The sequence below is a fragment of the Chelonia mydas genome, chromosome 11, assembly GCF_015237465.2.
Source record: "Chelonia mydas isolate rCheMyd1 chromosome 11, rCheMyd1.pri.v2, whole genome shotgun sequence".
NCBI classification, from domain to species: Eukaryota; Metazoa; Chordata; order Testudines; family Cheloniidae; genus Chelonia; species Chelonia mydas.
Window position 1 is genome coordinate 31,248,472 of NC_051251.2, and position 12,354 is coordinate 31,260,825.

Below are 12,354 nucleotides of genomic sequence, written 5' to 3' on the forward strand. Positions count from 1 at the left end.
CTTTGGCTCAGTGGCTAATCTGCTACTGGGAGGAGGGCGAGCTTCAGGTGACCCAGTGGCGGCAGAGGAATCCTCAAAAAAGATAGGCCTGCCACTTGGGGAGCCAGGCCCAGCATGGGGCAGTGGGATTGCAGCTATTGCTGCTGGAGAGCAGTGTCTCCTCCTGGAGCTGGGTGCACACTTGGGGCCCTGGGGGGCCCCCGACCCCTCCTCCCCCCCATCGTTGCCCAGCCCATCCAAAGTTGGGGCCCACCCAAATGTCCCATCCTGGCTACGCCCCTGGAGCACAGTGTGCGGCACGGCCGGAGGGCTGTGTCCCTGAAAAGGACGCCGCGGTCCTTGGAGAGATGTGGATCCTAGAGCAGAAGTGACAGTGCCGAAGCACGACCCAAAGAGGGCGCACTAACATGCAGAGCTAATTCCCAATGCAGCCGGCAGGAGGCCCCAGAGGGGTGAGTGAACCCCATTACGTAGTTCACTAAAAATAGCAGTGAAGTCACAGCAGCATGGCCTAGCCACTTGAGTACAAGTTTGCCCAATATCCTGGATATGTACTCCAAGGGGCTAGCCCATGCCACTTCCAATGCTGCCACAGCTTCGCTACTATTGTTATTCAATCTAGCTTGATCAAAGTTAGCTCGGACATGTCTATATGTGCTGCAATCAGACCTCCTGGTTGCTGTGTCGACATATGCACAGAGGCAACATCCCTGGCGTGAACAGGTACAACTCATTCATTTCAATGGAGTTATGCCCACGTGTGCCATAAGTGAACTGGACCACAGGGACTGTTCCAGTTATGAAGTGATAAGTGATAACTGACAATCCAGAAACCACTACAGCTGGTGTTCTTTCATTTCAAGGTTGGGGTTTTTCAATGCATACTCACTGCTACCAGAAACTAGAGGTTATAAGGTCATACTAGAACAATGTTTCCCAAAGTATAAGGGTGGGATGATGGTGAGAGGGAACTGAAGGGTATAGAGGGTATGAAGGACTAGCTGGAGGAGGGCAGACCGCCTTTAAATTCTTCTCCTGAGTCTCAGCTTTTGAAAAAAAAAAAGATTATAGCTTTAATGGTTGGGAAGAAAAATTTCCAAAAATGAAGTGAGTGTGACCTATGCAGAGAGCCCTACCTGAGTCTGCATGGAGCCTAAAACAATAGCTCTTTGAGGTATGAACTGCCTCTTTCATTTAAATGCCATCAATGATAGTTAATGATGTTGATGTGTAACATATTTTAAAGCATATAAGAAAGGAGAAGTATATTACTAAGATCTACCCCCACCCCAACATTTCCCAAAGGGTTGTGGGCTAAGGAGGAAGCACCACGGGCTAGCTGAGGGGTGCAGAAAATGAAGCAATCAAGATGTTTAGGCCTTTAACAATACATAGCGGGGAAGGGGCTGGGGAGGGAAGGGCTTTAATAATACATAGTGAGGATGCCAGGGGCAGGGTAGATAGCAGGGATGTGGAGGGGGATTAGTCCTTCAACAGTACAAGTTGGGGATGGGGGGATGCAGAAGGGGTAAAGCGGTAGGGGATGAGGGGGTTGATTCTATTTTTGAAGATTTGAAACATTATTGAGTAGGTTTAGTGACAGTTTCACCTCAGGGAAAGACATGTCTTGACAAGCTCCTAATTCTTTGCATGTCTCTAAAGATTAGTGGCAGTTCATTCCTTCCTACAGCATTTTACTTTCTTCTCACACAGCCTGGATCAAATTTATGCCAACAATAAAACAAGGCAATACAGACACAAATGAAACAGTTGATAAAAATCTACATTCTCCCCATCCTCTTTGCTATTCTGTGTCTGTATTTTAAACATCAATATTTTTTAAAAGCAGCCAACCATTAGCAAACAGCCTTATTTCCTCGATGCCAAAAGGTTTCCAAGTGCTTTTACTCTGTTTTTGTGACTAATGCTAGAAATCATTACTAGAAGAATATAGCAGGTATCACCTACAAGGTGTATTAACATCAGCCTTGCACTAATGAAGCACAACTGTTAATTTAAAATCTGACAATAACTCACTCATGTGAGCATGGGCTTGGATATGCCATTGTAAATACAATGAAACAGTGTGCTCCTCCTATGAATACAAGCTCTCTCTTTCTTCACAGCAACAGGGACCTTCAGTCTCAAAGGACTCACAGTAGGCTGTCTGTCCTCATTCACTGTACCGGGACCAGGGCCGGCTCTAGGCACCAGCAAAGCAAGCACGTGCGTGGGGCGGCACAATTCCAGGGGCGGCACAATCCGGCCACCCTTTTTTTTTTTTTTTTGGCTTGGGCAGTTGTGCTCTCGGAGCTTGGGGCGGCAAATTTTTTGCTTTGGGTGGCAAAAACCCTAGAGCCGGCCCTGACCGGGACCTGCTCTGCAAGTGTAATATCTTGCTTAGCGGTTTCAAACAGTGCAGCAGTTTCATAATATTGCAGCAGAAGTATCAGAAGATAAAAATCAGTCATGGTCCGGAGTTCAGACTTGTCCAAAACAGATCGCTGCTGACTGGACAGAATAAGTGGGTGGAATCTCTTTCTTCTGGACAAAGGTTGAGGTGCAGCTAACAGCATTTTAAAATGGCATTTAATATGAATTAAGGTGTTAGATGAACCCAAGGACACTAGCACTCCAGAGCCCTATATTGCTGAGCTTTTCTCGATTACACCTATACTAGAAATAGAATTACATGTGCATTTCTGCTTTATATTTCATCTTTCAACACAGATGGTTAAAACTCTACTAACTGGAACGCAGCAGATCTGAGCTTTATTCCTGGCTCTGCTACAAACCCCATGTTTGGGCAAGGGTTCTCTGTACCTCATTTTCCTATTCCCTCCACCCCTCACCCCCATGTGTAAAACAAGGATAAAGTACTGCCCTATTAGAGTCTACAAAGCACCACAGCAAAGTCTATCTATAGCTGTATTGGACAGCTGTACAATAAGCTAATTCAGAAAATAGTGACTGGGTTTAACTTGAGGCTGCCGTTAAAGGAGGTCTAAAGAAGAATGGCCCTGACAAAGAGAATCATGATTTGTCTGTCTCTGGAACAGAACAGACACAAAGAGTCCTTATCACAGCTCAGAGTCAGTCCCAGACAGTGAAAGCAGATTCCATTATTTTCCATCTAGATGCTAAAAAAAATGTGTGTGACTCTCTCTGTGGGTATTGTTGCTCCTTGGCTTGAACAGCTGGCCAATATTCAGGGCCTTGCTGGACTGTTTCAGTTAGAAGGAGAAATCGATAACAGTCAGGGGTTTTTTTTAAGTGCAATCCTGTTTATTTACAAAGAATGTACTCAAAGTCTTGTTTCCCTGAATGCAATAGGAACAAACAACAGCAGCGAGCTTCCTTGCTTACAGTTTCCAAACTGCCTTTCCAGCCACTCCTGTGCCCTAGAGCTCCCTCTCAGGGCCCTACTCACAGCTGCTTCTCTGGCTTTCTGCTTAATCTGTTCCAGGGGTTCTCATACTGTGGGCTGGGACACCAAAGTGGATCGCTGCCCCATTTTAGTGGGGTCACCAGGGCTGGTGTCTAGACTAGCTGGTGTCCAGGGCCGAAGCTTGAGCCCTACCACCTGAGACCGAAGCCAAAGCCTGAGAGCTTCAGCCTTGGGTGGTGGGGCTCAGGCTTCAGCTTCAGCCCTGGGTGGCACGGCTCAGGGCACAGGCCCCCTGCCTGTGGTTGAAGCACTTGGGCTTCAGCTTTGCCCCACACACACCTAGGGTGGTGGGGCTCGAGTTTTGGCTTTGCCCCCGCCCCCATTCAGAGTGGCAGGGCTCAGGCAGGCTCAGGCTTTGGTCCCCCGTCCTGGGGTCATGTAGTAATTTTTGTTGTGAGAAGGGGTCACAGTGCAATGAAGTTTGAGAACCACTGATCTATTCTATTCTATTCTATACCGGTTCTTATACTGCACTCATCACTGTTGTATCAGACACACACAGTATTCCTGGGGAAATTCTGTGCCATTGCGCAATGCAGAAATTTGTAGAAATTAATGTTTTGCGTGCAGAATTCTCCCCCCACCCTCAAAATGGGCTGCAGTGCTGCTGGCCACCATGACCCAGCAGAGCCCTGCTCGCACATAGAAGACACTGCTGGGGGGAGTGGGAGGGAGTTAGAGGGTTTCCGGCAGCTGCAGTTCCCCAAGCACCCTGAGGGAAGGAGACAGCAGATATGCAGGAAACTCCATGCAAGCCTGGGACCAAGCATCAGGCTATTTCTCCTTCTGGATCCCTGGGCTCTGAGGGGTACAGGGGTGGCTGTCTGGGCTAGGGGGGGTGATGTCTGGGCTCTGGTAGGGGAGGGGGCGTGTGTTTGGGCAAGGGGGAACCCTGCGGCTGGGCTCTGAGGGGGAGAGAGGGCAGAGAAACAGGAAATGGGTTGTCATAGGGGTTTCTTTAACTTTCTACTCCGGGGGAAATTTTGTGTGTGTCTGTATTGTTACACACATACTTGCTGACAGGTATTTTGAAATAAATTACCAAAATAATTGAAACTGGTGTGATTATGTAGTGTTATTTTGACAAATAAAATTTGCAGAATTTTAAAATATTGTATGCAGGATTTTTTTTTTTAGCAGAATTTTTAATTTTTTGGCACAGAATTCCCCCAGGAGTAACACAGCTCCAACCCATCAGTTACCCATTCACTGCGCTTGCTACTAGTCCCCAGGGAAACACCTCCTATTCTCCAGAGTTAGTTCTTGCTCAGGCCATCCTGTGACCCAGCACCTTTTGTAGCGGTTTCTATTGTTTCTTACTCCATAAAGGAGTTTAATAGAGTCTTCCATTTATCCTGAATTAAGGGTGGCTAGGATGTTCATCAGCTTTAACGATGTCTGTGATTCCCCACAGGTCAAACACATGCTTGCTGGCAGCCATTAACAACTTCCAGCATGAAAATATCTGTAAACTAACCTGCCCTTCCTAACTCACGAAGTAAAAGATGCCTCCATTAACGTACATCTGATCTGCTCATGCAGCTCTCCATAGGATCTGAGTTGCAGATCTTCTGAGATAAGCATTTGGGGTGGCTTCTTTAACCCCAGTCCCAGAGAAACTTTAGGAACTACTCTCTGACCAAATGCAGAAGCAGTCAAAACCCTGTTCCTCAGCATGACCTGCGTAAAGGCAGATACCTTCGAAAGGTTGCTTTGAATTTTTGGTACACGCAAGCATATATGTTATGTAACTTCAATAATGGTCACATTAACTCTTTCTCTGTCTGAGCTAGGAAAGCATCCCCCTTTATAGAAGGGTTTAATTGATTTCCATTATTGCTACACAGAGTCAATGACAGAGCTAGGAACAGAACTCAGGTTCCTGATCCCAGTTTTGAGTATTAAACCATGTTTATCCTGCTAAAGCAACTATATGTTGCCTACCCCAACCACAGAGCTACCATGCACTGTAAGAGCTGCTTCTGCTGGATCTGTCTTTTTGGTAGCCCACTGCAGAGGGTATAGCAGTCAGCCTTAACTCTCATAAAAAAATGATCAGCAAAAAGTTTCAATACTTTCAGGTGGGCTTAAAAAAAAGTGTGAGACTGTAATCATTGCAACTGCTTACAAAGGAGTATTGATGTAGCATCAATGAAAACAACATTTACTGTGAAGAAGGAAAGTGCCATTGTGACAGCCTGAGGCTCAAGAAGCACAAACAGCTCATCAGCATACAAACCATGAAATTGTCCAATAATCCATGTTTTATAGACAGTGCAACTGTTTCCATTTTTAGATAAGGCAACAATGGTTTGAAGAAAAGAGCTCCCCCCGCCCCAACTTCCCCTCTTCCTTTCCTAAGAGGTGCTATAGTGCAGTGGCTCTCAACCTTTTTAGACTCCTGTACCTCTTTCAGGAGTCTGATTTGTCTTGCATACCCCCAAGTTTCACTTCACTTAAAAACTACTTGCTTACAAAATCAGACATAAAAATACAAAAGTGTCACAGAACACTCTTACTGAAAAAATTGCTGACTTTCTCATTTTTACCATATAGTTATAAAATAAATCAGTTGGAATATAAATACTGTACTTACTTTTCCGTGTAGGGTATATGGAGCAGCGTAAACAAGTCATTGTCTGTATGAAATGTGACTTTGTACTGATTTCACTAGTGCTTTTTATGTAGCCTGTTGTAAAACTAGGCAACTATCTAGATGAGTTGATGTACCCCCCGGAAGACCTCTGAGTACCCCCAGGGGTATGTGTTCCCCTGGTTGAGAACCACTGCTATAGTGCCGGTAGTTGAACTGCCCTTAGACTGGGTTTGCTGTTGAAAACAGTCAGTAAAATGACAATGCTCACTAGCAGCCACAGCAAGTTCATGCTAAGTATTTTAAAACTGTTGTGAAAATGGAAATGCAATGCCTCCCTCAAAGAGATCCCATCCACTTGCCTTTGGCACAAGGGGACCCTCTTCAGGACAGTAGTCCCCAGGCTTTAGGCAGAGCGATGGGACTGCTGGAGCCATGTGGGAGTTCTCCAAGAGGATAAGTCTGGATACAGAGGATAAAGAATGCACAGTGCTTCCCCCTCCGGGGAAATAGTGAGTGCAGGCCACTATCCCCCAGGAAGCTGTACAGAGAAAAGCCAGGGTTACATTAGTGGCGGCTGTTTATACAGTGGGAGGCCAACAAAACACACCAACAACAATCTGACACAGCTGTTAAACAAATGGCACTTTTCATCCCTAGATCCCAAAATGAGGATCAGTACAAAGGAGATCAGTATCATCATTATCCCAGTTTTACAGATGGGGAAACCAAGGTTCAGAGAAGGAAAGTGACTTGTCCAAGGTCACCCAGCAAACCAGTGGCAGAGCTAGGAATTGAACCTCACTCTTATGAGTCCCAGGCCAATGCACTAACTAGAACACACTGCCTCCTGTCAAGCAGATTATAAGGCTGCGCAGCCCACGGGAGTTAGGCACCCAACATCCACTAAATGTCAATGGGAGCTGGGCATCTAATTTTCTTAGTCTCCCAGGAAAATCCAAGCATAAAACCACAGGCGGCAAGTGATCCACCCTAACTAGCTTTATCTAAGCTAACTCTTAAAACAAACAACGACACTAGAAAGCAGAATAATATAAAAACCCACCCACATCCCACCTCTTCCCTCCAAATCCCCACTGACGGGATCACCCTGCTATGAAGGCAAAATCCCATCACATTGTCTTCACTGACACTGCAGTGTTCACCTACAAATAGCTCAGTTTTAAGTGCATAGGTGTTGGCTGACTTTGCAACTTGGCAGCCCATTGCGACACGGAAGGGACTTCACTGATGGGGTAGGAGAGAGGGTGCACAAAGCAGCAAAAGAGGACATCTCTCAGGAACCACTGTATCTTCAGGTAAAAGTGAGACCATACATACAGCCGTCTCTAAACTGTCAGACACCACGAGGGAAGACTGCAAACTTTTTCACTGGTACCAGGTTGCAATCTTTTGAATTGTCGTACTAGTTGGAAAAGGTAAAAAAAAAAAAAAAAAAGAAGTGACAGTGGGGTTTCCTCTCTGCTGTCTCCCAATGATTTCTGTACCACATGTGTTCCATCTGCAAGCAGAGATTGCTTTTTCTACTTGTTAGTCCTGCTAGCTCACCTGGGTTCTGGCACCCAAGCTGCATTCTTTCCAATCGATCCATCATCACTGGTAATAAGGTTTCTGCCGACCAAATTATTCCCCTAGCAATAGCTGTGTAATCCCACTGACTTTACTTGCACACATGTAACCAATTGGAGCACAATAAGCAATTCTGTTTGACACACAAGAAGGCGTAGAATCCAGCTCACTCCCCCACAGCTATGTTTCCTCGGCAGGGCTAAAAAGCTGGGGAGCGGGGAAACATTAGTCACTGAACAGAAGACTCTGAATAACACACCAGGAACAGGTCTGTGGAGTAAGATGAACCCCACTTCAGTTTGACAAACAAAAACGCTCCAAAGGAATAGTGCAAACCCATTTGGCAAGCTTAGACTGTGATCTCATCTCAATTAAAATCTGTACAACTGCTATTTGCAAGTAACATTACTATTGAATTCCCTCTATCAAGTAATGTTAATTAGGCAAAACTGTAAAGATTTTAATGGCAATCACTGTGTTAAGTGGAAAGTGCCTGAAACATTTATAGCTTTGTTCTGAGAAGTGTACTGATTATGTTGATTGACTTCTTCAGTTTAAGACTGGGGAGAAGAAAGATGCACATAGACTCCTCAGGGAATGTTTTTTAAATACCTGGCAGTGAAAACTGCTGTATTCCAAAGGCAAAAATCTTGCTCTTTATGAGTATTTTAGAGGCTCAGAAGTAAATCATCTGAGGCACGAATATTTTAGTAGTATCCAGAGAGGGAAGAGCTCCATCGCATGAGAAATCTCCCCAACCCCACCATGCTATAACTATCTTGATCATTCGGGGACTGGAATTTTAACAAGGAGTTAGGACAAGCTCCCTCCAGTGCATCACTGGTTCCATTCCCAGTGCTTCTAGCTTACCAAGGGTAAGTCACATAACCTATGTGTTTCTGTAATATTGGCTCATAATGCTTACTCACCTTTGTAAAATGCTTTGAGATCATTGGATGAAAAGTGCTGAAAAGAACAAGGTATCCTTATAATATGAAGATGATGTATCCGAAATGTATCCAAGATCTTGGTGGGGTAAAACAGTTCGTATTTCAGCTTAGTTCTAACTGAGCTCCAAACCTGCAACATATGGCAGTCGGGAACAGCTCAGTATCCTATTATCTCTACTCCAAGCTGTCCTGTCCCCTAGCACACGTTTCCAATAAAGTAAAGGACTGAATAATGATGGTGACATTAGCTGCTAAAACTAAAGTGATCTTTTAGGGACCATTCCTATAAAATAAGATTCCATGTGTGATGGGGTAGATGAGGCCCACATGGATGAGGAAGGGACATGAGAGGCCCTGGCAGCAGGGCTCAACCCATCCAGCCCTGTCAATCATGCATGATCAGGAGGAGATCTGTAAATGGGAGGAGACAGTGGTCAGTGAGGGAGAGGGAAAGGGAAAGGACTAGGACTGGGATTGGGATTGGGATTGTGGGATTGACCTAAAAAGCAGACTGCAAGAGCAGCTCCTCAAGCTGGGCAGGGAGCTCCTAGACAGGGAACCTTCACCTCACCCTGAGGAGAGTACAGCGGACTCCCAGAGTGAGACAGACAGGCTGAGCCTGCCTCAGGAACCCAGCCAGAGTGATTTCCCCAAACCCATTGAGCTGGGGCTGGATTGTTGGCAGCACTGAGACTCACCACCACCACCACCCTTTGCTGGGACTGCAGGGAGGGAGTATCCCTGAACATGTGGGGGTTTGTGACTTTCATTTTGATCCCCCAGCCAGAGAGACTTAAGGAGGCCCACATAGGGTAGAACCCCACTGCAAATAGTGAGGAAATGGGGCGCTATTGTGACCACCCAATGTAGCTAACTGGGCATGGTCAGGTTCCCCCACCCCTGACAGATGAACCCCCAAGGACTCTGTTACACCAGGATTTAAAAAACCAAAGATCTGAACCCAAACTCTTTCTGTTTTAGCTGCCGCACTACAGATATGCTTTGCTTATCATCTGGAAAAGGGACAGTCAAGTCAAAGGTCACCAAACACACATCCAAGAGCAGAATTCTGCTCTAGGATTTTTTCCCCTTGTCTTTTCAATCTTCTTTCTTACAGCCCAATTCAGTCCAAACTATGCCTTGTCTCAACATCCTGGAAGTGTACCTCAGGCTAGAGCAGCCTCAGTAGCATATGTTCTCTACTCCAAGGCATATGAAGCATATACCCTGGAGACCAATATTCTCAAGCTTCCATGGGATTCTTAATAGATGACCTGAACTCAGCCTACAAGGTTAATATGTTATTAGGTTACTTCTCTTCATACACATTGCTCCATAATTACTCCAGCTATTTAGTGTTTTTTTTTACTTCTTATAAGCTAGGAAAATAAAACATGTGAGTCATGTATGAGAACTAGCCTTGGAGGAATGAGTGAGTGATATATGAGATTGTAGCTTAGATTTTATTACTTACAAAAATGATGCCATCTGTAATGTGTTTTTAACAGTGGATGATAGTTCATCTGAATGGCCAGATACTCACATAATACTTTGATTATTTTTTTTAAAGTACAAGTTAACTGACCGCTGTACAAGAATAAAACCACCACATACATGAAAAAGCCTTTAAACCCATTTTAAAAGAGACCAGGATCTTGGTTAATTATAGGTCAAAAGAAAGGCGGGGGCATTTCACAGCACGGGGAGGAGAGGGAGGTAGGCATATAGTAGCCCTGCTGGCTGTACCCATCCCAGGGGCCAAAAGCTCTAGTCTCTGTGGCCACAGCCAGAGTGATAACACAGAATGAAGCAGAAGATCAGAAAGAATGGTGGTTCCCAGCCCAGCTAAATGAGCGCCTTAATAGTTAGGCAAAATATTCAACTCATACTGAAGTTGTGGCCACGCAGTCAAAGCACAGAAGTAAACCCAGTGGCAGGAAGACAAAATCACCACTGCCTACAACAGCAGTACAGCTACTGTGTGCTGCAAGAGTGGCTGGCGATGGATCTGCTTTTTTGGTGATCCACCCTAGAGTATATTGCAGTTAGTCTTGCCATAGTGTAACAGAGGAATTATCATGATTGCCAGATCTGCCTGTGAAAGAGATGGCTGCTGCTTGCACGTATTTTTATAGTAGTTAAAAAGCAGCCCTGGCAACACCTACTGCTTTACCAGCCATCTCTGATCAACAGCTATGCTCAGTCTCTGGGAAAAGCTGCTATGCTCCGATTTTCTACCCAGCCTTGTGGGGATCTCTCACTAAGATAACCAGCACTTGCCATAATAACCAGGAGAGCTGCTACTTAGGGCACATAAATCTCACACCCAGTTGTCTGTGACTGCTGCAGATCAAAAGTGTTGGCTAACAAAATCTGCACCAGAAGCAGACATGTTAATTAGCTATTCCAGTTTAATTCACTGGAGTAATTACCTAATACTTACCTAATTAGCCAATACTTTCATCTGCCACAGCTAGATGTAAATGCCAAATGGGAGCTTTGGGCCCCTCCAATCAATACTTTAAACCACTTTAAAAATTATTGCATGTAACAGCAGACTCAGAGGAGCTCATTCTAGGCAGCAGCCCTAGCACCCTCCGTTTATTTTTTTCATGTACCTAAAAGACAGTACACATGTCGGAAAAGTCAGTGCCATTCAGAGCCATCTCAAATAGATTCAAGTGCAGCCAACATTTCTTTCTTTGATAGATGTTTCTCCTATAAATATCTATAGTGTCAGAATGGTTTTCAATTTAACCTGTTACAAGCAATTTTTGAATAGATAGCAAGACAGTCATTCCTGATTATGTTTTTATTTTTTTTATTTTTGTCAGAAAAATCTTTTAAACCATAAATAGCTAAAATCATCTGCAGATTGGTACGGAAAGTGTTTCTGTGTTAACCCCTCAATGCACCAATGGATTAATCTCTGCTAAACCAGCATAGTTTGGGAATAATTTCTCCTATTACTCCTTTCTGAATGATTTGAGATGTTCAGTTCACTTCCTCCTCTCCTGGGAGAATTATATCCTTATGGAAACAGGCGGTAGTAGACACTTTGTAACAGAGCTTGGTTTTGTAAGAGTCACTCAGGTGTCTCTAATGTAGATGAGATGAGGATCTGCAATTTTAGACATTTATTGGAATCAAGCCTCAAACTGCCTTAGGGACTCTGTCTTGCAATACTCACTCCCATGAGACATCTCACTGAAGGAACGGAGCTTGAGTACGGGTGGCAGACTCAGCCCTATACTGTAAGCTCTTTGAAGCAGGGACTATCTTTTTGTTGTGTTTGTGCTGCACCTAGCACAGTGGGGACGTGGTCCATGACTGGGGCTGTTAGGTGCTAGCACAATACAAATAAATAATAATAAAGATGATTTCTAGTCACTAAATTCAACCAGGTGAGTCTGGCCAGTTCCACAGCCAGAGGGCCTAAGAACAGAAAATTCTTGTTCCTATTGCCCCAGAAATGTTCATTTCATACCAGACTTCTATTTTACATCTGCATGAACAAAATTCAGAACACAGCCCAGATATTAAAATACTCACTTGAACACTGTTGCGTCCCAAGCTTAAATCTCCTTAAATCAAAGCAGTGAGACACATAACTAGGCTTTATCAAACTCGTCTGCACTGCAGGAGTATTCACACACCACTCCCACTGTCCTTCTCCAGCATGCACTGGCTCAGAGTAAAACCTAGGGTAGATTCTCTGTGAGCAAGCTCTTCTTTCATTGTGCCAGAGCCCTGGTCGAGAATCCAAAGAGGAA